Source organism: Plectropomus leopardus, chromosome 15, assembly GCF_026936395.1.
Source record: "Plectropomus leopardus strain MGB_pleo_1.0 chromosome 15, ASM2693639v1, whole genome shotgun sequence".
NCBI lineage: Eukaryota > Metazoa > Chordata > Actinopteri > Perciformes > Serranidae > Plectropomus > Plectropomus leopardus.
In genome coordinates this window covers 17,476,472-17,502,542 of record NC_142190.1, presented here as the reverse complement: position 1 = coordinate 17,502,542, position 26,071 = coordinate 17,476,472, and the positions used below count along the sequence as shown (strand labels likewise).

At 38.6% G+C, this 26,071-nt stretch overlaps 1 long non-coding RNA gene across 1 annotated transcript; it reads right to left on the bottom strand.

The window, feature by feature from the left end:
• Positions 1–11,011: 11,011 nt before the first annotated feature.
• LOC148187264 (uncharacterized) lies at positions 11,012–22,026 on the bottom strand. The gene is made up of 4 exons (XR_015779008.1): positions 21,976–22,026; positions 13,766–13,828; positions 13,168–13,254; positions 11,012–13,054 (listed from the first exon to the last, which is right to left on the bottom strand). It is a non-coding gene; the product is annotated as an uncharacterized LOC148187264 (long non-coding RNA).
• Between the last annotated feature and the right edge of the window lie 4,045 nt (positions 22,027–26,071).

The following is a 26,071-nucleotide window of genomic DNA, read 5'->3' as shown; positions in this document are numbered from 1 at the left end:
GCAAATGGCACATCAATTCTTAATCAATCACTAAATGCCATTATAGTGCAGCCAGAAAATCGTTAAAATCACAATGAAATGGTTAATTACTTTTGCCTCCATGCTAGAGGAATCACAATGCATACCTTCAGGGGATGGAAACAATTAAAAAAAAACAACATATTTTGGGCTTTTCATTTATTTTTCATGGTGCATGAGTTACATAAAAACTATTAGAAAATCTCCTGCTATGGCGTATAAAACCTTGCCTGATAACACCATACTGGTAACGTGGGTTCAACATTCTGTTTCACACTCTGTATCAGTCTGGACTCTCTGCTGTACCAAACGTTTTCTAGAAATTAAAATCCAATCTGGGCCAGTCAGGGATCAGTACTGTAGTTGACAGTGTGAGCAGCCAATCAGGGACTGTGTTACAGTTGATGATGTAAAATCTGGCCTCCGGAAGCAACAAGCGCTTTCTCTAATGTTAGTAGAGTAAACACAGCAATAGGTAAAGTTATTGCAGTCTTACCAGGCTATACAAAACTTGCAACTTCACACAAGAAACAAGGGATATAAGTGATGATGGCATTTTCCTGAAAACCCTGTTTCCATTACTTTATTTTCAGGTCCATGACAACAAAGGATAAAGCATTTCGAAATAGTCTCTCTGCATTTTCCCTGCTGTAACCACAGACTGTTTATAAAGATAGATGACACGCTCCCACTTACCCCCTGCTATGCTGAAGTAAAGTTAAAATATCTGAGATTAAAAAAACCCTTTTGTGTAATTTAATAACTCATTAAAACCTATATCATATCATAAAAATATCATAAAAACAAACACTTGAACAAACATCAGGGGGATGAGAAGTACCTTCAATGACAGAAACCCTCTTTGGGAAAAAATTATTTGGCATGTACTTTGAGTTTTTAGTTTGGCCAATGTCCATTTACTGCAGGGGCGGGCTTTATGACCTATACTGCAGTCTGACACCAGGGGGCAATTTGGGGGAGCTGTTATGTTGTCCATCTTTATAGGCAGTCATGCAATGTGTTGTTTTGACCAGAAATTGATTGAATTCTGAAAGTAAGACATAATTTAAATACTTGTTCTTTAACCAGCTGTTAACCAGTCACACAGGTTGTTTTTTTTTTAGTCAGACATTCAGCCATCCAGTAATAGCAAGTCAGTCAGCAGGCCCGGCAAACATCATCGCACCATCCAGTCATCATCCCTGTTGCCTACCCATTAAACTGGGTCAGTATTAACAAGACCCATGTTGCTGCTGTGGGAGCTTGAGCCCCTGAAGCTGACTCCCTGTGACAAGACCTACGTTACATAAGGAAGCAGAGGAGACTGTGGAGCCAGCGAGGCATCTCTGATGGATTTGTTTGTTTTCAGGATGTCTGTGGTTTGAGATGCCTCTGCAGTTTAGGCAGCTCACCGGCACGTACAAGAGGGCACATGCAGGGAAAGCATGCATGAAAATAAATACTGCACTGCACAAACATAAACTCTCACTCCTTCTCTGTGTGTTAGTATGATAATTAAACAGCTTCTTCAGAAAAAGTAACCAATAATAGCTCCTAAAATATAGAAAATAAGGGCCTAGCAGTGGGGTGATAAATATAGTTTCAGTGAATGTTTTTTTTATGTTAGCAGCATGGCTCCAGGGATGACAATGTGTGTTTGCATTTCTGTCTGTCTATGTCTATTTGTTTAGGCACAGATACACAAAATCTGCAACAACAAACTAGTATTGACAAAAGCCAGCTGTTGCGTTGCTTCATGTCGCTTGTGTCTCGGCCAGAAAGTTGCACATGAACACACCATGTAAAATGAATTTACTCTTCATACCAGCAGACAGTGGCAGTGGCGTGTCCACACCTTTTTTTAACTCGGGAGGCCTAAGTGGGGCACTGACTTCCGCAGAAGTGGCTGCTGTGGGCACATGCACTGGCATAGCTTTAATTTACCATTTTTGTCTCCACTACCTATACCTACTTTAATAACTAACATTGCACTATTTTACATTACTGTTTATAATTTATTTTAAAAGATGAATAGACCTACCAATAACAACACAGTGACACCCCACAAATATAAAATAAAGCTTCAATACTTTAGTGAAAAAAATGTTCCTCCAAAAGTAAATAGTACAACAACAGGTCTAAAGTGCCAAAAAAGTAAAATAAATAAGCCTTAGTGAACAAACTTTTTAACAGTTGTATCAATTCATTTGTATTTAAAATAATTAAGGCTAGACACTACTCTGGCATATTACTGACTTAAAACTGAATCACACCTACAAACTAAAGTCAGACATTTTTGTCTAAGCCCCTCCCTAGACATGTCCCTGGGCGGCGGTTGTCTTTACTCTCATTCCTACTCTTAATGTCTTAGTCCATCCTCATTTCCGTTCTTTCTTTATATGTCCTTTTCTTTTCCTTTCATTTTTTACATCTCCCCTTATAGCCTTTCATGTTATCACATCTTGTGTATAAAGCTAACAGGTTGTTATTGTATTTTTACAATTACAATGGAGTGAATAGTTGAACAACTTGAAGCAGAATGAGTATAACTGGAAGCTTAAAAGTAAAGAATGATTCAGATTTGGTTGTTTTTTAAAGCTGACTTTATATGTATAAGAGCAGAGCACCTAGTCATTTGCCGCCATGCTGTTTTTCTACAGTAAATGCAAAATACTTGAACAAAACTAACTATAATAACACCAAACACTTATGAAACAGGGTTTAGAAATAACTGTAATTATCTTTTATGTTTTACGCTGAAATGGCTGCACAATGTGATTTTAAAAAAGGATCTTTAAGAGACCAAGCACTCAAGCATTTACTGTATGAGAGCAGATGCAAAAGCTGACCAGAGGCCAAATTGCCACCTCAGTATTTACAACCACTCGAGGGATTTGCACATGTAAAATTCATGACAGGCTGACAGAGTGTGATTGAAGTCTCTTGAGTATTTGACACTCAACATCTATGTTAAACATTAAAGTCTATAAGGGATTCTTCAGAGAATAGCTGTATATAGGAGACATCATAAATGATGCATGTGCTCAGTCTAGGGTTGTTTTTCGATGTATATTTTACACTTTGTATTTTCAGTCTCTCCAAATAGAAAGCATCTTTAGAAAGACAGTAAATGCAAGAGAACAGAATTTTAAATCTTAATTAAGTCTGAGTCTCTCATCTTCTTACTTTTATGTCCCCAGTCTTGGGGTTATTTTTGAACTGATTCTGTCAGTCACTTTAAATATATATATTTTTTCACCTCAGTCATTTCCTGTTTTTGGGAGGTCATCTAAGAATTAGTTGTACCTACACAAGGTCCTGAACTTACTGCTGAGCCAGCCTGAAAAATATCCCCATCACTATTACCTGTCAGCAGCACCTGTAATAGCCTCTGTCAGCCAGACACAAAAGCACACAGTGAAGCCAAGACCATCTAAGAACATCCCATCACAGCACTCCTTAAAATATTAATGTCAGTATTCTGTATATCTTGACAACATCAGAAAGGGGTATCGGAAGGCACCAAAACAGAATGGAAGTTGTCACAGCACGGGTCCTGTTGCTGCTGCTGTTGTTTGGACAACAAAGACAGATTTTTATACAGCAGGATGCGAGGAAAATAAGGTTTGACAGTTTAAATGGAGACCAAGAGAAGCAGAAATAAACAATGAAGGACAAAAAGGCTATGAAAAAGAGTAAGATATATTCAGTTGATGAGAAGGAGATGTTTTCCTTTGGTCTGGATTTTAAAACACAACCGTGGCTGCAGAAGGCCGAGACCTGAAAGGGAAAATCAAACTCAACCTAAATATAGCTCCTCTGATCTGTGATGATGATGCCTATGCTGCTGTGGCAGAGCCCAAGGCCTCTCCGCCTTCTTGAACTCTCTCACTGGTCCTGAGACCTTTTCCCTGCTCCGTAAACTGCCACTACACACACACACACACACACATCTGGACACTTAGAGACACTCAGGCTCACAGTAATCTCACTGAAAAAATGTGTAATCAGACATTTGCATATCCAAACTCAAACACTTTCGTTTAAATGCACTTTTTGTCCCCTAAAATAAGAGTTTTGATTAACTTGTTATGTAAGATCTAGGGTTGAAAATAAGTGTAAATAACAAATGAGAATAGTAGTATAGTATATGCCCCTTGCATGGTGACAGGCAAGGGGCAAGGTGAAGTAATGTTATTTGGTTGGATATGAGCAGCAGAAAGTAGAGTGAAAGATGGTCTTCAGTCCTGCCTCAGTCCTCTAATATATAAAGCACTCATAATTTAACCCTTTCAAATGTGGAGTAATGTCCATTTTCTTGTGCTGCTTTCAAAAAAATCAAAGTAAAGGGAAAAAGGCAATAAACAACTTGATAAGAAATGTGCCACAAATTGTAAGAAATTAGTAGATTTAAAAATTATTTTTAAAAAAAGCAATAAAAAATTTAAAAATGATACTTATAATGATCAAAATTACATATTCAGAATTATGTTAAAGAATAATTATCATTTTAAAGCATTCGTATTTTTTCTTGTAGAATTTTTCAATATTTAGAATTTTTTTTATATTTTCTTTAGTAAAAAAATTCTTGCCAGTTTATAAGTTGCTTATTGCCCTCTCTCCCAGTTTTTGAAATAAATCAAGCTGTTTTTTGCTCAGGTTTCAAGAGGTTCATTACTACTGTACTAAATTATATTTGAGGGGACACATCTCTCCAATATTCAGATATTCTCAAAATGTACCCACTAATATATTGATAAAAAAAAAAAAAGATTGTTTTTTTGCACTGCTATGACAGGTAATCATGCCCAGTTATTGAAAATTATTTAGATGTAATTATAAATCAACCAACCCGGTGTCACTCACAACTCATCGAATGCCGTCACTTGTGCAGGGGCCCTCAGCGTCAGATACTGACGCACTGAGACACCATTAGCATCAGTTTGAGATGAACGGGATGGCATCACGTTTGATGCTCTCAGCATCTGCTTTGCTCTCCACTAAATGATACTTAGTTATCAAAACTTTAGGAGTCCCTTATCTAAATTTTTTGTTTCAGAATGCTCTAAAATGGTCATTTTAGCTGTTTAATTTCCCCCCGCACCCCCTTGGAGGATTGAGTCGCAGAAGTTGTAGACTGAAAAGCCCCCCTCCCCCATTGTTAAACGGACAGTTATGGCTGTGATACAATATACCAATTTACTATGCATGTCAAATGATAAATGGATTCTGGATGCATGCTCCCCAACAAATGCAGATTTTTAGAGTATGAACTGTGGATATTTTGTCAAATACCTCATCAGGCTATTTCACAGATTAATTCCTCTGCTCAGGATGAAGTTGTGTAAATCGATAAGACCACATGCTGCAGATTTCAGTCAGAACATAAAACTCCTAGGCCTTCGTTGCACATACTCTCCCATCTCCACAGGGGTTGGTGTGCAGCATCTGCAGTAATTATTTTGTAACACTTAATCTTCATCACTAATTATCTGTCTCTTTGTTTGTTTGTTCCTCTTGTGCACTTTCCATCTGTGTCTTACAATGATTGTCGTATACTATGTGCAGCAGAAGAGTTCTCATTTTAAAATGGCAATCTGAAAGGATAAGAACACAGCACAGGATTCACATTGCAGTAAAGTGATTTTCTCCTAACAAACCATTTTGCACGTATATGGCCCTTAAATTTAATCCCGATACAAATTCTAAACGTGCTTATCTACACCTACAGCACCTAAAATCTAATAGATTCAGTTTTGCTTTTCAAAATGGTTGTTCACACTTAAAGCCCTTAGGCCACGAAACCCATTGTTCATTCACACAAAAACACACACATAGACACACACAGACACTTTTACATATGAAGAATTGTTTTTTTGTTCTTTTTTTTTACGGTAATAATCCACAATTAAAGCCTCTGTACTCTAACAGGGCTTTCTAAGATTATGAGAGGAGAATTACTGCAAAATTCTGTCTCATTCTCCTGTATTTGTACAAATAAACAATTGACTTGGCATCTTCCAAAAGATGAACTTTAAATAAATTTTTATTGCAAAAATAAACATCACAAGATTATGTGATTACCAAACCTACATTGGGGATCATTACCATAGATATGCTGTAACACAACAGTTAAGAGCTGATATAGAGAATGATAATTATGTGTCTGCTCAGTGTAAGCCAGATGGGGAAGTTTGTGTTTTGGCTCTACTGTGCAGCTCTGGCAACCAGCAGAAAGAAATCAAATGCATGACTCACAAAGGGCTAAGTTAAAGTCTTGACTAAAACAGTTCATTACACAAGTGACAGTCCAAAAGATTGAGATTTCTGAAAATGATGGGCAGGTGAAATCGCAGAAATGTGGTCAAATATCACTAGGAGACACATAAGAAACTGAGGTTAAAATGCTTACTAAAACAGCGAAGACAAACTGGCACGAACAAAGGGAATCACACAGGCTAAATACACAAGGGAGGAAGGGTAATGAGGGAGAGGTGAAACTAATCAGGGCGGGGTAGGTAACACAGGCGGGACACACACAAGGGCAGGGAGTGAAGTATCCAAATGTCCACCCTGTGGACTGAGCCAGACATATGCACTGTGGTGTGTTCACTGTCATTATGTAACATCTGCAAGAGCAGAGACTGCAAGCTGCTGATGCACAGTCCTCAAGTCTGTCTCACTTGTTGCTGTGGAAGCATACATGACCAAATAGTGTGTAGTGACTGAGTATCTGACATACAGGATTCACAAATTCAAATAAAGAAATGTTTGTAAATGAGGACTGTTGAAAGAGGGTCGTTATACATACATCACATAGATGCAAAACTGTCAAAAAAACAGCGTACATGAGGAAAAAAGTAATGCCTGCTCACTAACCCCATGCCACACAAAACATCAAACATGTGTTTCATAATATGGTCTCAACATCACTGTTTTTCTTTCCCCATGAACTTCCTCTATGTTTTTACCATTATGTAATTTAATGAATTGTTTATTGTCAGTTGTTTACCTTTCTGAGTGGTTCACATGGTTAACATCTGCCACCATAGAGCTCGCCAACCTATTTGCTTGCATTATCTATTAATAAAGGTGTGGTTTCAGGTTTGACCTAATGAATATCCACGTAGGATTGAAACGCTGTCTTTATTGAACTTGTGTGGCTTGAAGTTAAGAGTGCAGGTGTTACTTTTTTTCTCATGTAAATTAGGACTGGACTAAAAAAAGGGTAGTATTTACGAAGACCAATTATTGTTTTCCAGGCTAGTTTTCTGTTTATTTGGCATTACATAGAACAGCTTTAAGCCTTTAGGGTAAAAGGCAATAATAAAATGAATTTTGATTATGCTACCTGTATGGTCTATCGTATACCTCTACATATTTCTGTACCCTGACGTGGTTGCATATTATCTCTGGCCTACATGATTCAGGTAGCATTTGAATCATAGACTGTATGAATAATGGATATAGCTACTGTGATGTCACCCATTAGGCCTCAAGTTTGGCATTTTAGCTGTTGCACGCTTATTATCTATCTATCTATCTATCTATCTATCTATCTATCTATCTATCTATCTATCTATCTATCTATCTATCTATCTATCTATCTGTCTGTCTATCTATCTAGTATTTGGGATGAGGAGGAGTGGTATTCAGAGATTTAAAACATATGTATATGTTTGTTTTATTTTATTTTTAAATTAATTTTGTGTACATCTATAAAGTAAAACCATGAATAAAACTAGTTCTGGGCAAAGGAAAGTCTCTGATCTCCTTACAAATTTAATTGACAGCATTTTGGCATCAGGATGGAATCTTTTACAGTCAACATTCAAATTTCCACCTGTTATTTTGAATCCACCTGTTTCCTGTTATCAAAACAAAAGCTGCAAACCAGTGTATTTTAATTAGTATCACAACATTTTATGTCAAATTCAAATGCAAGATTGGTTTGGAGAGAATAATCCTCACAAGCTGTCTTGGAAAAAAGTGCAGCCATACCTGCAATCATTTTATTGGCAAGTAAATTATCCCTCTTTCAGATCCTCCACTTAAAAGTATTTTTAATCATTAAATATAATGTAAAACAACATTAACTACATAGAAGTGTAAACAGACAAAGCAAATGTATATTATGTGTCATTATCCTGCAGCATCTCTCTGCCTCAGCTGTCAACACATTTGTAGTTTTGAATTTGGAAAGATGAAATGTGTCAGACAACTAGTGTTAAAAGTCTTACAACTGAATATCTTGAGAATTAATGATGCACATTGGGATTACAGGAGACTAAAATAGTCTGCATTTGCAGAAGCATATCTCAAAGAAGTAAAAAAAAAAAAAGAAAGAAAAAAGAAGAGTTGTCGTAAACCCAGTGGGCTGTTTCCCTTGAATGGTTTTGATGTGTTTCTGTGGATGACTGCCAGGGCGAAAGGTAACCGCTGTCGAACCAAACAAGCTCCTGCTCATGTGTGACAGGGGAGGCCAAGTGGAAACAAATAACGCATCAAGTGTGAACCTCTGACTTTAAAGTAACTCATGTGGACTTATTAGTTATACAGTTAACCCTCTGAAACCTGAGAAAATTGGTTTCATTTCTTAAAAAAAAACCAAAAACAAAACAAAAATAAACCACATGGGTAAAAAGGCAGTGACCAACTTGACAAGAAATGTTCCACAAATTTCAGGAAATTAGCAAAAGGTTACATGGGAAGGACCTCAAAATTAGTAGGGAAAAACATGGAGAGGGGTTAGAAAAAATATTTTTTTTAAAATTATGTTTTATATTTTATTCTAACTTTTACAATAATTTAATATTTTAAAATTATATTAGAGGAAAAATGAATTAATACTTATTTTCAATCGTTTTCTGCACGTTTTGGGGGTTATTTTCTTGTTTGTTTTTATTTTTCTTTCTTTCTTTCTTTACTTTACAAGCTGCAGAGATTAATCAAGATGAAATTTGGAAAAACAAAGAAGGAGGAAAAAATATAAAATTATATTTAACCTTTGCTGAGCGACCTGAAAACACCTGTGAGTAAATTGCTGTGCATTCCTCACCACAGTCGCCACCACACTTTCTCCTGGTGCATGTGTGTGCCTGCAGTGTGTATTGTGTTCCCAGCGACTCCCCCCCCTCCCTCCCACTAAATAAATGTCAACACACATCTCTGTCAGAGCAGCCAAATCCAGATACAATGCATCTCTGCTCTGTGCCGTTATGGATAGCGGAGACACCATGATGGTCCATCACTTTAGGCGGGCAATCAGCCAATCAGATTACAACCTGAGTGATCCTGTTATGGTGTGTGCATCTGCTTGTGTGCATGAGCAGCTGTGGTGTAACCCTGTGTGCACTGCATGTTGACCTTGGAGTCTCCCTATGCCAGCACTCAGGATGTGACTCCACAAATAACTAGTGCCAAACATCGATTACCACTAGCACACAACGCCTGCACAAAGCAGAGTAGAAAAAAGGGACAGGGACAGAGATATTGGCTGCACAGTTAACAGTTATTTCCCCGTCTCTCTCTCTCTTTCTCTCTCTCTCTCTCTATCTCTGTGACTGTCTTTCTCTCTCTGGCCATGCGCTTTGTTGCACTTTCCATTACTCGCAGGCATAGCAAATACAATATTGGTTGGTCAGTCAGTCGTACAATGTCAGGCTGTTGTAACAGCTCTGTCATGAGGTATTTAAAAGCCACGCTTGGACTTGTGAATTTGAACAAAAGAGGTTAGTGAGGTCTAGTGAGCTTTTTTTGTCTTTTCACTTATCTGCCATTCTCTAAAGTAATCACAGAAAGATGGAAGGTAACAGCACCAAGTGCATGTAAAAACGGGTGTGGAGTCAGTTCAGTTGAAGCTGATCTCATTACTGTCTGGGATCTGAACCCAATGACTCTTTGTGACCATGTGAGGTCAGAGAGACAACTGCAGCATTTATTGTCTCCTCTTCACTTGATTTATCATATCCTCTTTCAACTACCAACCTCCAATCCTGGTATTTATATTGAAGCTCCTTCTGGCAGTCATTCAAAGGTCCCATACAATGTTTACAGAGGCATCCTCTCTAATTTTAGGAAGGCAGGCATGGTGGTAATGGAAAGTGACACTATCTAGCCAGCACTCTTCTTCGCTGGAGGGTATTTCAAAGCTGTGGCTGTAGCAGTAGCCACCCAGATGAAAAGTCCTGCGACCCAAATGTCTGATTATTTCTTTGTTTGCACAAGAAGCAGCATGATCACCAGCATACTTGAGTCTTCTTTTTGTCTTTATGGAGCAGCGGCACAACACAGGATAGGGTAGCTGTTGGCGCTGTTAGAGGAGGAAGCTTGATGCCATGTTAGCACTACCAGCAGCAGTGTTACTACGTGGTCTGGAAGGCTACATCTCTCTGGTCACAGAGTTCTGCAGGGATTTCCACACATTGATCAGCAAGTGGGAAGACAAAGTAATAAGATATGTACGGACATGTGTGTAACTCAAACTGAAATCCTAACTCTACACTGCTGATGTGCTACAGTTTTGGTATTGTTGATTTAACCCTTTGAAACCTGGGCAAACTTGCTTGATGATTGTTACATTGTTCTATCCCAGAGTGTAATATTATATTTTCTGCATGCTATGCATAAAGTAAATCCATGCAAACTTCACACTGCAAAGAGAATCAAACCTGAAATTGTTTTGCTGGATAGCAACAGTACTAACCACTGGGCCACTGAAGTGGCTTATGACAGTTCCATGTGTTTTTGGGATATTCACCTTTTCTTTATTTTTAGTAAGGAGAAAGGCCTGTAGGCAAGAGTAACTGGCCCTTGTATACATAGACAAATATTCCCAAAATTGATGTGATCATACATTTGAAAAGGTTAATTTCGCCTGAATATTTGATAGTGCTGGGCCAGAGCCCAGCTCACTCCATTTTAATTACATCTACTACACATCCTGTTCAGTCCAAGTTTATTAAACACATAACACCACACAAAACAGGATCATGTTGCCATGGAGGAACTTAGGGGCAACCAGGAAAGGGTTGCAGAGAAAACTGATTGTCTCAGTAAAAGCAGCGGAAAGGCAACACAAGTTGGAAGAAAATTCAAAAGATGGGCTGAGGAAATCAACTGGTCAAAAGGTCTAAAGAACTATGACACAGCAGCACTGTTTGTTGGGTTTTATTGTCACCATTTAACCATGAGATATGATATGGTTCTCAGCAGAGGCAGAATGGAAAGACAGATTGTCTACCCCTGCATGCAGGAGGGCCCACGAGAAAGGACAGAAACAGACCAAAATAAAAAAGGTTTTAAGTTGTGTAACATGTTTCCCCCATAGTGCTCATCTTGTCCCGTCATTATGCTCAACTTAACTGTTAACCTAAGGCAAAATACACCAAATGACCAATATTCTTTTAAAAAGGAATGTATGTCCAAAAATTCATTTTCAACTAAAATGCCCTGCTGATTATTTCTACAATCTATTCTGGTGACTGTTTCAGGTGTTTTTTCTGGCTAAAGTAGCACAAATATTGTGTAAATTATTACTATTGTAATAGCCTGAGGAAACAGAAATGGCTGTATGCTTGTGTGCTGATGGGGAGACTCTCGAGGGACAGACAAAGGCATCAGTCAGCAGTTTTTTGGTATAGTGCTTGTCTACTTACTTGATAAGAGGATAAGCCCCAAAAAACTTTATAAAATAACTGCATGAAAGAGTCTTACCATCCATTAGGTAACTATGTTGGAACTGATCAGAAGACTTTTAAGGTAAAAATCATGGAGATATTAAGGACAATTGGGTATTGTGTTTGAAGATGTCCTCTTACTCATTCCAGTGAAACCAACTATTGTCACAGTTCACAGATATACCAAAGAGAACAACTCAGAGGAGCAGTGAACAAAGAAAGGAGTCTACTGAGCAAAATAAAAGTACAAAGATGCAAAAAGACCCCAAATCAACAGTTAACAAGGGGTCAGACTGAGGCAGACTAACAAAAACAGGCAGGGTCAAAATCTAGATCAAAAAAGCCCCAATGCAGATATAAAATGCTGGAAAGTTAACACTCAACAGAGATAATCTGGCAGAGAGCTACTGGAAGTGATGCAGCATTTATACCAAGGAGCTAATGGAGGAATGAGGAACAGGGTTAGATCACTAATATACAATACAAACCAAATGAATGAATAAATAATAAATGTACAAAGTGGAATTCAAAACCTGGACAACTGAGTGCACATGCCAAAAAAGCCTCCATGGGCTTCTTCACACTTTCACACTTTTATGCCCATAGAACATGTCAACTGGAGCCCATTGCCATCCAAACTAGTTGAGAGATTTCTGCTGGTGAGCCATCTGATTGGCTCCTCGCACACATGAATATCAACAACTAATTTAACAATATGGATCCTCTTGACTTTTTAAATGTAATTGGACAGAACTGATTAAAGTCTGGGACATTTTTAAAAGTTTGTGATGCTCAGTCAAATGCATTCACTGTTTTATAGCCATGACTTTACAATGTGTATAGGGTAGTGCTCTGCGTGTATTATGTGATGAACCAAGAAGTTACAATACCCACCAATGTGGCCACCTCACATTACTTTATCGTTGCAAAAATGTTTTCACATTTTTCCCATGCAATATTTTTTTCGTTTTTACCACAATCCTATATAATCAGTTTTATGGACTGTTTTATGGGTCTACTAAAAACACACCTTTTGATGTCCTATAGAGCAACTCCATGTATCATGTTTTTATTTGTTTGTTTTGGTCTTTGGCTCATTTTACTGTGTTCTATATTGCAATGTATTAATACTTGATTAGTTTATTAATTCACTCATTTATTTCAAGTGTGTGTATGTGTGTGTGAAGCGCTTCATAACTATTTTTAAAATTTTCTATATATATATATAAACTGTACTTACATACAATATGCTACCTAATGCAAGTTTGTTATTGGTCAATTCAATGTAATTCTTGAGTAATATTACATGGAGACTTTAGATTTGGACAAAAAGTGGTTCCTCCTCACTGCAGACAGTCCTGAGAAGAAAAAAGACAGCCAATGAGGTGAAATAGTGTCTAGAGGATTGGTGATTTAAAGCAATAACACCATAGTGCGATAGTGACATGTGAAACTAATGAAAGAGACACACCTGTAACCCTCTGGTAAACTGAGAGGCACAGATAATTGAGATGTCACACCACAGCCACTCCATGCCCTTGGGAAATTCCAGAGACTCCTGATAAGACAACGCAAACTACCAGTCCCATGTTTCATAGCAGTAAAGCAACAGGATAATAATAATAATAATAATAATGATAATAATAATAATAATAATAATAATAATAATAATAATAATAATAATAATAATAATGTTGTATATCCTTGTACTGTGTCCTACAGTAATTAATCACATGCACAACATCCCTCTTATGAATAGCACTAAATGATTATGTGGATTTCATAGAATGTCATGGCATAACAATATCATAACAAATCGCTACTGTAAATTAAAAGCATTAAAAATCAGCAATGAAACAAGCCCACAACTGATAATATGGAAACCCCTTAAGCTTCACTGTGCTATTTTAAAACAAGGTCCCCATGGGGACAAGAGGAGCGAAGAAAAATGCACCAGAGAAATGACGTTAGATGATAAAAAGCCCAGTCGGACTGGGGAAGACACCTTGCAGGCTTTTATGATGTATGAAAGAGGACCACAGGTCACTCTACATCAACCAGCACCACACCTGTGATTTGCAAAGCATATTTCTCTCCTCAAAGATCCTGGAGGAGAAGTAGAGGAGAGAAACCTGTGGGGAAGAGGAGAATGGTGTTAGAGGGGTGATTAAAAGAAGAAGAAGTCACAATGTCTTCAAAAGTTAGTAGAAAACAAAGATGAACAATGAGAGGAAATGAGAAGGTGAAAGTTTCCCAATGCTTTCAAGGATGAAGGGGAGTGTTAAGTCAACATATAGCTAGGAATACTGCAGAGAGTTCCTCCATTGAGGATTGCTGAATATCTCAGTAGTGTAAACAAATACTGTTAACACCACATGACGAAGCAGATGTGGACGCTAGCTCTAAAGCAACTTGTTTAGAGGTGCTGCAACTTTGTCTTTTTAATGCTTATATCATCTTCAAATCTGCTGCACATTTAGAAAGATAGAGCAAGTCTATGCACATCAAAATAGTAATGTACACGCAATGCTATTGAGTCTTCTTTGGACATTGTCAAATATATCTACCTTTCTTCTAATTTTTTTTTTTTTTTTGCTGGCTTTTCATTCAGTTTATTTATGTATTTATTAATTTTATTCCATGGTTATTTATAGGAAGTTAGTGTTACTAATACAAATAAGTTAATGTATCTGTCAGTATATTACAGGTTGTGAGACAACAAAATGCAATTTGGCATGTAACCAAATTACAAAAAGCAGCATCGTGCAAAGTATACAGAAATAATAGTAGTCTAAAATAAAAAATAAATATAGAATAAACACTATGCTACAGTTATACAGTTCGAACATGTGCTGCAGGAGTTTAATCTTGTAATGTTACAAATGTATTCTCAAAATTACGACTTCTCCTAATGTTATGATTTAATTCGCAAAACCTTTATTTTTTCCATAACATCACTCTAATCCTCCATGGTAGGTAAGTGATGGGCTATCACATATTTCACTCTTTTCTAATGAAATGTAACATTTTGATAAAAACAACTAATTTATCTCGAAATAACATGACTGAGTACAGAGACGGGCCTGCAAGATGCTTCTTTTGATCCACACCTACAAGCCCCTCTGCTGATTGTAATGGCCATTTATCTCCTACACATGTTTTATGTCATTGGAGTACTCTAACTTTCTTGCAGAGAGTCTGTCCTGGAAATGCTAGCAAGTGTGCACCACTTTCTTCATACATTACACTAATTGGCGATGTGTTTATGTACCTCCTGGGGTGACTGCTTGGACAAAAAGAAAGCCAGTTGCCTCATTATCTAGATTAAGTGTGTCTCAGCTGCACCCTAATGATCCTATGCAAGCAAATTTGTCTATTTTGTTTATATATCATAACTTCAGATGTGGCATTGTGAATCATCATCAATGCACAGACCAATTTAAAATAGCACTGTAATGACATATGGATCTCATCGTATGTCATTTTATACTGTACAAAACAGAGACCTCTTTACATAGTCAAAACCCCACTGTATCAGTCGACATACCAGAAGTTTCTTGCAATAAATATATCACTAGCTTTATTTATTTATTTTTAACAATGCTCTAGGGCTGCCCCTTGAGAGTCCGGGGGTTGAATCATCAGTTGGAGACCCCTCAGTTGACTCAGATTGCTTCAAATCCAGCGGTCAGCAATGATTTTTTTTTTTTTGCTAGTCACTATACTGTGCAGTGTACGTCTGATGACATTCTGGTAGCCAGTTTTACGGCAGAGTGGGTCTACAGAGTCTGTGAGCACTGAGCAACATTGCTTTCAATTTCACATTAATTGCATCAGCACAATAATTGAACAGTTTGAACTATAACACTGCCAAGAAATATACATTTTGGTTAAGGTAATTTGAGGATTTTGCATGATTACAGCAAGCAAGTAGGAACAGTCATTTTGAATACTTGCTATTGCAACAATTGCATGTACTGTAATTTGCCCTTTATGAACCATATGAATTATGCTTTTATCTTTATGTAAAGCTCTCTCTGCATGTTTTTCATAGAGACCTTAGGTCCAAATGGGCCACTGGTGATCCTCCACAGTTTTGATCTGACAGCTGATCCCAGTGGCAGCACGCAACCCAGGACAATATATCTCACCACACGCACACAGACACACACACACTCACACACACAATCATAAGACTGAGAGCCTATAAGTGTTATTATACCGTGTTGTGGAGCCTAAATCCAGTCCTAACACAGCACTGCTGTTATACATGATTATGTGCACTCCATAGTGAGGCTACAACAGATTAAATACGCACACCCACACTGGCTACATACAACATGCTCCAATGAATAAACATGCCTAAAAAACACTCACATACACACACACACACACACACACACACACACACATTTGTTAGCATTCTTTTAGGATATTTTCATTTTCATAAACTGAATGAATGCTTACTGGAGCTTCAACTTATGGTGAAAGTAGATTTATGTTATTGTTGGTGCTAAGCATTCCAGCTGAAGTATTTATCCTTAAGCCTGACTAGGTCTACAACTTTGGTCCCCAGTAAGCCATTTACAGTGACTGACAGAGCATTAAGGTTAGTTAAAATGTGAAAGTTTGGACAGAGGGACTTCACGATTCACACACCACATATGGGAGTATACATGACATATTTTACAAGAATCCTGTGCATTTATGTGTGTGTTGCTGTGAATTTGGACACAAAGAGAGCTCAATGTCCTGAAGCTTATACGATAACAAGAACATCCTGCAAAAATGAAGTGTTTCATTTGTTTTATTTTCATAAGTTGCAGTGTGTAAAAACATTGAAACGGATGGGGTCCTATTTGACAAATGAACTGTTCCTTGGGTGTGCCCCATGAATCAATTCTGGGCCCTTCCTACTATATTTCTCAATGAAATGAACAAAATAAATATGACAAAACTTTAAAATATATATAATAACAATAAAAAAAAATATAATAGAATGTAGATCACACTGCATTAAAAAAACAACCAAACAAAAACAAAACATAACAGAAATTTTAAAAAAAAAAAAAGGCTTTACTGGCTTTTGCCTTTATGCCAAGTTCAATTTTATGTCTGGCTCCTGCACGTATCCAGAGACGCTCCCTTTGTCTTTTTGACTGTGGCTGGGCTGAGTGTGTATGTGTGTGTGCACGTGTGTGCAGGCGTGTGTGTGTGTGTGTGTGTGTGTGTGTGTGTATATATGTGTGTACCAGCATGTGTTCTTGTGTGTCTGTCTATGTGGAGCAGAGCAAATGCAGCCCATTCATCATCCCTGTTACGCGTTCAGCTAATGAAGCTCACCCTGGCTGAACCTCAGGGACAAGACATGTGGTCAGAGGTTGCACCTCAGAGATAGATGAAACATTCAGAGACCACACGGGTAGCAGTCCACAGATTACTACTAACTTGCCTGAAACATCATACTGCACATTCAAATCTCTAGCCGTGCTCCCTCACATCTGTTTTTTAGTCAGTAGACAGATTTGAATGGTCTTTCCCTCTCTAGAACTGCATGTCTTAAACTGAAAGGAAGTTAGTATAACGATAAGCATAATAAACACCCACACTTTATTTTGCACTACTCACTTTTGCCCATTCTCTCTCCTTTCTTTATTCAATTGATCTTCTTTATCCATACTCCTCAAAATTGCTTCACTGAGGCCTACATACAAAAATCGTTTAAAGTCACGCTGATCCACCCCCTACTGTTGGCTTGTTTCAGTTTCTCACGATGCCGAAGACAGTTGGATTGATACAGAATTTTGGGGGGCATATTTTTAGTCAGAATGAGAGTGAAAAATGATGAATCACGTTCAGGATAAATCTCTTTCCCCTCTGAAAAAAAAACAATCACCAGCATGATCTATTTCAATTTATATCCAACATATTCTCATCCAACTTGTGACATGGTGCTGCTCTGTCAGCCACCTTCTGCGTCCACTTATGATGTTGAAGGTCTCATTCTACATGTGGTGTTTACACTCCAGCATTCTGTTATGGTGATGTCAACAAATGCACATGGTGGGAATTATGTCACAGTAGGATGACGCAGCCCATTACTGTGATGCCAAAAGATGCACAGGGTGGGATGAACCACCATAATAGCTTATCTAGAAGCTTATGTAGGATGGTTGGGAATACGCAAAAACTGGTGGTTAGGTTTAGGCAAAGTAGGCATATGGTTAGGTGTAAAACAAAAAAAACACATCCACGTGGGAAGTGAACTCCAGACGCCTACACAACAGTCGGTTGTTTGTGAGACCCATCCACCTCCCTTGCTGCATGACTTTTAGTGAAGCTTATAGCAGAGTTTCAGGAGCAGGACCACACCTCTACTGCACCTCAACCGCGCCTCTTCTGGCTTAAATATCCTCCTAACCCGATCTCCCCCTTTCGTTCTCGTTATTCTGCACCCCCTCGATCTTTTCTTCCTTCTCTCCGTAGGGTCCTAGGGGGTCTGTCGTGCCAGGGAGCCACAGCGGATTCCCACCGAAGCTTCCCCACACCGCACTCAACCATCCATTCCAATATTGAAAATCAGTGTTTATACCAAATTTACATTCACGTCAATAAATTGTCAAAATCAATTCCTGTTGAGGTGTGGTCCTTGCTAGTGAAAGTGTGCTTGTTCTCCCTTTAATACATGGCGGATTACATGAATACCTGCAAGCTTTTGCTCTGTTATGACAGCTATGTCTTTTATACAAGCATGCACCAACTACTAACATGTCTGTTTCCACTGATGTCGTCATGGTTTGCACTTCATGTCGAAGAAAACCTAATTGTTTGGTTCCAGCTGGAAGCCAATTATCCGTGCTCCAAACCAATTCATTTTTGGTCGAAATGGAAGCTGTTTCATATTGGCAAATAAGAGGTAGCAGGCTCTCATGAAGCTGTCTTTCTGTGTGTGTGATGTACTAAGCAAATAATTTACATACACTTTTCCGACTGGACCGCTGTTTTCTGACGTAGCCCAGTAAAAGTGTGATATTTGTGGGTGCTGAAAACTTTGTTTGCTAATTCTATCTCTTCATTGACAATCTTCCTCAGCATCTTCACTTTAGGACCTTAAAAATACTAATTCCCTAAAAACACACTGACCAAAATGGCTTAAGAGAGACGGCATGTGCCGTTGTGTCAAACCACAACTTCCCCTCTCTCTGCCCTGTGTATTTGTTTGTGGGCATGCTTAAAACTGTTTAGAGACACCAGAACAGATGCTGCAGCTGGCACAGTAAGAGTGAACCTCGTCCCCTATCCAATCTCAAACAGGCAACAGCCACCACCACACCTCTTCTTTTTTTAACCTGTCACTTTGAGAATGAGATATTGCAAGTTTCCTTGATGGTCACCTCCCAGAATTTTAAACGCCTGGACCAGCCACAATGTCAATCATGGAAATTGTTCTGGGACACGCCAGGTCTTGCCAGCACATGATGTTTTTTTTCTGTGACAGCTAAATAACGTCCCCACAAAGCCTACAGTCACAGCCTCATGTTGAATGAAGTGTTGACAGATAATAAAATATGTATAGTTTGATCTTGGTTGATGGTAAGAGAACTCAAGTTTGACTGCCTGCTCTTGAAAATTGGATGAAAACAGGCTTATACATCTAAAAATGTTATTGTGGACACTGATTCATTGCAATTGTTGTGTACATCACAATAAAATAACCTAAACTTGAACTGGTGAAACAAATTCCAGTATAAAGGAACTGGGTCACGGCTGTTCAAGTGGTCACATACTGCTGCTTTACAAAGGACTTCCACATCTAGTGGACTTCCTTGTCTGCATATTACTTTAAGTAGCACTCTAAGTATCCTTATGCGTCTCTTATTTACATTACGAGATGCAGCTATCGTGATGTTGACACAAGCACATGGTGGGATTACGCTGCACCTGATTATGTTTAGACAATGGCACATGGCAGCCAACACCAGGACCTCAACAAATGCACATGCTAGCACAGATGGTTAGGATGAGGGGACTGAGGCACATGGTAAGATGTAGAAAAAAACCCCATCACATTCAGATGGGACACATACACTGCACTCACACATGAAAGTGCAGATTTTGTTGAACCTACACACCACCCCTCCCACCTCATAAACACCCTTGCATTCCTTATATTAAGTCGTTACCAGCAGCATTTCAACCTGACATTGTCTTGCTCTATATCATGACAATGCAACAACTTCTATTCAGCCACATTCTAAAGTGATGACCCCTGTCTATGTATCATGTTGCCGTGGCAAGTGCCGTTCATCCAGCCACTGGCGTATAATAACGCTGGCAACACTGTCATATGGACGTGAAAGGTGGCTTTTGGCATCGAGATCTTACGCTGAAAGCACTGCAGAACGAGCTGTATTTGACGACTACAGAACAGGCTGGGCTATTACAGCTGGAAAATGTGGGGGCACTTCAGCTCAGTATAGCTTCCTTTCCCTGTAGATGTCTCTTTCAAAGTCATAAGGCCTATATATTAAGAAAATGCTTCAAGTTAACAATATACAATGCAAAGGCAGGTTGACTTCATAGGGTGGATGAATGGAAACGTGCAAATCCACCCAGCCATTCGTCCTTATCCTTCCCTTGACCTACTTCTTGCTTCTGAGCACCATCTCCCAACAAGGACCTTACCAGAATAATGAGAGAGGTCATACACCAGGTGGTCGAAGGTGACAATGACAAATTGATTGCGTGTACTTCTGCTCAAAATAGGGTTGTATGGAATAGAAATTAGCTTGGGGGATTCAGCCCACTGAGACTCGCCGTAACTTTCATGTTTCTCCCGTCTGTTGTCTGTGATGCAAGCCAGTAACATGTTGCAGTGCTCGCCAAATAGCCACCCAGGTTCCTGCATGTTAATCGGGCCATGGTGACCGGGAAGCACCATTAGACTGGAGTGGAAATATCCTGGATGATTTATGGAAATTACTTCTTCAGACTTGTTCTTGGACAGAGAATGAGCAGATGAATTGAGGAACATCACAGATATGGATTTGTGAGGAGAGCTGTATACCACACATTATTAGATAGTGGTTTTATGAGAATATATTTCTAGCATGGGTGAATGAGTTTTATAGTTATTGCATATTGAGACAAATGCTTTTAAAAATGAAATGTTTCCCTAACAGAAACAGCATCCCCATCAGTGTATAGCACAGACATAAAATAGCTTTACATACATAGAGGAGAGCAGGATATTTTCCAGAGAGCAACAGTGTTTGGGCCCCATTTAGCTTTCGCCTTCAACCCTACCTATTCATGCTTTGACATAGCAGCAAGCCTCTGGGTCTACTCTGATTGCATAAACGTAGCAACAAATTTTGTTTTCACCCTTCAAGAGAATCTTTCACAAAAGTGTGTTTCTGTTGTCTGTGATCTCCTGTCAATCTTATAAAGCATTTCTTACCAGACTAATTCTGCCTTCTGTGGTAGTATCACATGGATGTACTAGCCTATTCTCATTCCAAAGTTATAGTTTGTAAAGTTTGTAAAGTTTGTAGACGTGTTACACCCTGAAAAGGGGAGATATCAATAAAGATGCTCGGACACAATGTTTCCTCTCTGGCAGCTTCATTGAGAATGTGACTTTGTTTCAAAAGTATTTACAAAAGTACAAATGTTTCTTTAAACATGAATATTATAATGTCACAAAATATGCATTTTCCCAGTCCACGTTCCACATTTCTTCTGGCCTTAACAGGCAAGTATATTTTCACATTTTCTTTTAACAGGTAAGCACTTTAAAATTTCATACTTTCCTTTTAACAGGTTAACTTAAACACCACAGATAAATGACTGTGAAACTGTCTTTTAAAATAATAAACATCAACTTAAATTATTGCAAATTAAATGAATTGTAAATAAACAAAATATATCTTAAACATTTGTATCACGTCTTTGTCAAATTCCTTGTTTCTGAAACAGTCACTCTGTGAAGCTCATAAATGCTGTATTAACTATTAAAACACACAAACACATAAACAGCATCATGCTATATAAAACATTAACACAAGCCAAATGCACGCCATGTGCGTCTCATGCATGCTTAACACGGTGCTGCTCCGTGCTGTCCACTAGGAGGACGGAGTTCAGCTAACTGTTTTAACAATATGCCATTTGGGCGTTCAAACATAAAAATAATACCTTGAACATGCTCACAATGCAGTCATCATGCTCATAAAGCACACACAGAACGACTCACAGAGCATAAACGCTCATTTCATACCTGAAAAGGGGAGATATCAATAAAGATGCTCGGACACAATGTTTCCTCTCTGGCAGCTTCATTGAGAATGACGCATCGTGGCCGAGAGCTCCCCCTTCCGACCTCTGCAGGCATAACTAATCAATCACGATCAATCTCTAAAGGCTTAACAGGTAGATCCCAGATACACTCATCTGACAGGTATACTTATAACCGTTTTAACCTTGTTTTTAACTATTTTAAGCTCTTTCGTAGCACTTCAAATTTTAACAGCTTTCACAATTTTAATCTCATCCACAATGAATTTGAAAATTAATAATCATGGAAGAGTTTTATAGTTACAGCATCCATTTATAAATGACTTCTCCTTTTTACTGTTTTAGATGACCGTTCTTTAATGACTGATTTTATAAAGTGTTTTAAAACTGATTTTAGTGATTTTGCTGCCTTGAGAAATGATCAATTATCAGTTTCTTAACAAAAATCAATCTATCACAGACGCAAACGCCTATCTTTTGCCTTAGCATAATACGCTGCTGGATAGCGTCATCTGAGAAAGGGGCCAAACAGAACTGTTCATGGTGTTATTTTATAGTGGTGGGCTGCTGAACGGCACCCACCGTATCCACGTAATATGGATGGCATTGTTACCAGAAATGCCTCTGGTAACAATGTTATGTAAGAAGCATGAAGGTTGCTATAGGACGGGCAGGAGGGGCAGGAGATGGGTCGAACCAACCCCGGACTTTCATGCGGGAAAGACCCACCAAGCTTCTAGATCGACTGATTACATAAACTAAGGAACAAAATTTATTTTCACCCTTCAGAATCTTTCACAAAAGTGTGTTTTTGTTGTCCACAATTTCCTGTCACTATTCAAGTGGAAGACCAGTGTTTGCCTCTTGTCTGACAGTAATGTTTTTGGGGTTTTTTGTTTGTTTGGTTTTTTTTACACGTAACCATGAGTTCTTTTGCCTAAAACTAACCATCTGTGCCAGCACGTGTTTTTGTTGGTCCGTGCATTGGTAGCAAATTGCTTGTGTTGTCAAAACATAACCACGTACCACGTCATCCCAACATGTACATTTGTTGACATCACAGTAGCACTATCCTGGAATGACAGACGCAGAAGATACCTAGAGCATAATATGTAGAAGTCCACTGCAAAGCAGCAATATGTGACACCTTGGAATGAGAGTATGTTAGATGAACCCTTCCTTGTCCTTGAAAAGTATGGTGCTATCCTTCCTACTCATAGATGTCACTCTTAAAACTGTAACTGAGTATAGATTCAATATGCAATATGACTAAGGACTGAAAGAGACAGGAGCAGAGAGAAAAGAAAAGGAGACAAGAAAGTGATGAAGGGACTTAATGAACCTTTCTGTAGAAGACAGAAGGTCTACACATCAAATAAAAGCAGTGAGGGAATTAGGATAAGGTTATGTGTCTGAATGGGAGGGCCTTTATGCAAATGGTTGAGGTGTAGACAGAAAGGGAGGAGGAAATCCTCTCTGGTCTCTTACAAACATTGTCTTTCCATTAGCTGATGTGGGATTATGGCTGTAGCGTCACTGCCTTCAGGATGTATTCAGAACTCTTATCGAGTTACACCAGGACTTAAATATGCAATAAAGCACATTTAGCTGCCAAATGCAGTTTCCCTGGATATGCTTCTCATCTACACACATTCTCACTTCCACATTCTCCTCTGTAGAGTTGCTAAAGCATGGTCAAACTGCAAGTAATATCTGTGAGCAGCTATCATTGTAATGATTGAGTTTCAGTGACTGTACAAGGAAAGTCTGATCTCTAGCCTGACCACCCAAGGACTTAAATATGTTTTTACTGAGCTCTATGCTTGGAGTCATTGTTCTAATATATTGTAAATGATTGTATTATTCAGTCTCTCCTAATATAATAAATCCTCCATCCCCTGCGGCTGGAAACAACTCATATGATCCTGCATTGCCTTGCTTCATAGAGGTGATTGCTATAGATAGGTGAGGAACTAACCCTCATGCATACATATGGATCTCTCACAAAATATATGTGACATGTCACAGAAGGAAAAACACATATGTAAATCATAAAATAAATCATTTTTGAATTCAAGTAAGCTGCTTCAGTTTCAAGGCCCCTCACTGTGCTCGCTGGTTCACTGTCACCGCTTACTTGGACATTTGAATTGGACAGAGCCATTGTAAATGTTATTATTAACTAAATGTACAGTTTTTAAGACATTCATAGAAGCCTTTGTTCCCTGTTGGAAGTTTTTTTTGTGTCTTTAGCCATACCAGTAGATTGGCTTTAGGAATGGCAATCTTAATTAATCCATTACTTTGGTTCAGAGTGAAATATCTCAACAAACATTGGATGGATTGCCATGAGCTTTATACAGACATTGTTTCAATTGGTTAAAGTCTGCTGATTATGGTAATCCCATGACCTCTCCTCTTGCACCATCAATAGGTGTTTCAAAGTGGAATATCTCAACAACTGTTGGGTGGATCATCAGACAATTTGGTTCAGACATTTGTGGCCTTTGTGAATGTTGGTATTCCCCAGTTCATCATAAAGCATCATTAAGAGGTTAAAAATTCCAGTTTGTCCATATTTTGACTCATCTTACAGATTTATTTTATTTAAAATGAGCATTTCAGCCTCATAGAGTTGTTAGTGTGGCTTAGACTAAGTGGCAGACCTATGGGGTGAAAAGTCAAGCTGACGTGCAAGTGACAAAAACTGCAGTTCCTCAAATGGCCACTTGAGGCTGGCACCAAAGGCATGTCAATCCCCATGTTAAACAGCCCAACCTTTCAGCAGAAAAAAATACATTTACAGCCTGGTTTTTGTCTCTACAGCTAATTTCCCCAATCATGACAACGGTTGAGGGCAGTGTCTTTTGTAAAACTCACCCATTTACGTTTTATTAAAGCTTAAACTTACACACAATAAATGTGCTTCTTCTAGTGACAGACTGTTTGTGAGGCATCACCACAGACTGTGATCCACATCTTCCTCCTTTGCAGCTCCACACACGGTCACCTTGAATTACTTATGGCTCCAAAAAATACAATATGCTAATGGCCAAAATACTAACATGGAGGTCTAAAAATGGGAGCAAAAAAACCAATAAGTGACATCACGGTGGCTACATCCATTATTCTAATAAAGTCTATGCTTTAGACTCTCAACTTGTTTGGGTTATGGTCAGTGACAATCATAATCTTTTTGGTGGGCTAGGGTATGGTCACAAAAAGTAACATTTGTAATTGTATTCCTAGAATAGATAGGAAATAAATTGTCAGTGTTTCCATCAAAGCAAACATAGGAGCCCTTGTTGTTAAATGGTTAGTGCAGCTACTACAGAAGTGTGAGCAAAATTTGATTTTCTGTAGGAAGCTCTTTTTTCTGATAATGCAACCCTACTATCCTTTATTACAAGGTATTAAACCTGCAACAAAGTTACGATTTACCAAGATATACTTTAATGTTATGCTACAGCTGTCACTAAGGTCTCTTATTTCAGTGCAAGAATGAAAACAGGGTTGTTTAAAATGTCATGCATTTCACTCGAGTAGATGCCTAAAGAAAAAAAAGTCAAGAGAGAAAGAAAGTCAGCAAGATGGACTATGGGGACCAGGAGAGCAAAACTACATAAAGACAAAGATAAAGTCAGACCGAGAACATCCAAGCACGGCTCTAATTTCCCAGGGGGTTCCTATTGGGTTTTTGTGGTCCCCAGTGCACCAGTCTGGGCTGAAGAGAACTCAGTCTGACCAAAAGAAAGCAAACAGAAACCCCATGGCGACAAACAGACCAATTAGGCTCAAATGATGACCTTCAACAGGTCAGACTATATGGGAGAAGGGAGGGGAAACCATCTTAGATGTTGCCACTGGGCCCCATTGTATAGAGCTGTATAGACAACATGTTCTCATCCCGACTTGTCTCATGTTGTAGCTCTGTCAGTGGACTTCTGTGTCTACATTTTACAAGTTAGGTATCCTTCTGTGTCTGGTGTTAATGCTCTGGGATGCTGCTACTGTGATGTCAACAAATGCGCATGGCAGGATGACATGGCACGTAGTTATGTTCAGGCAACAATAGCACA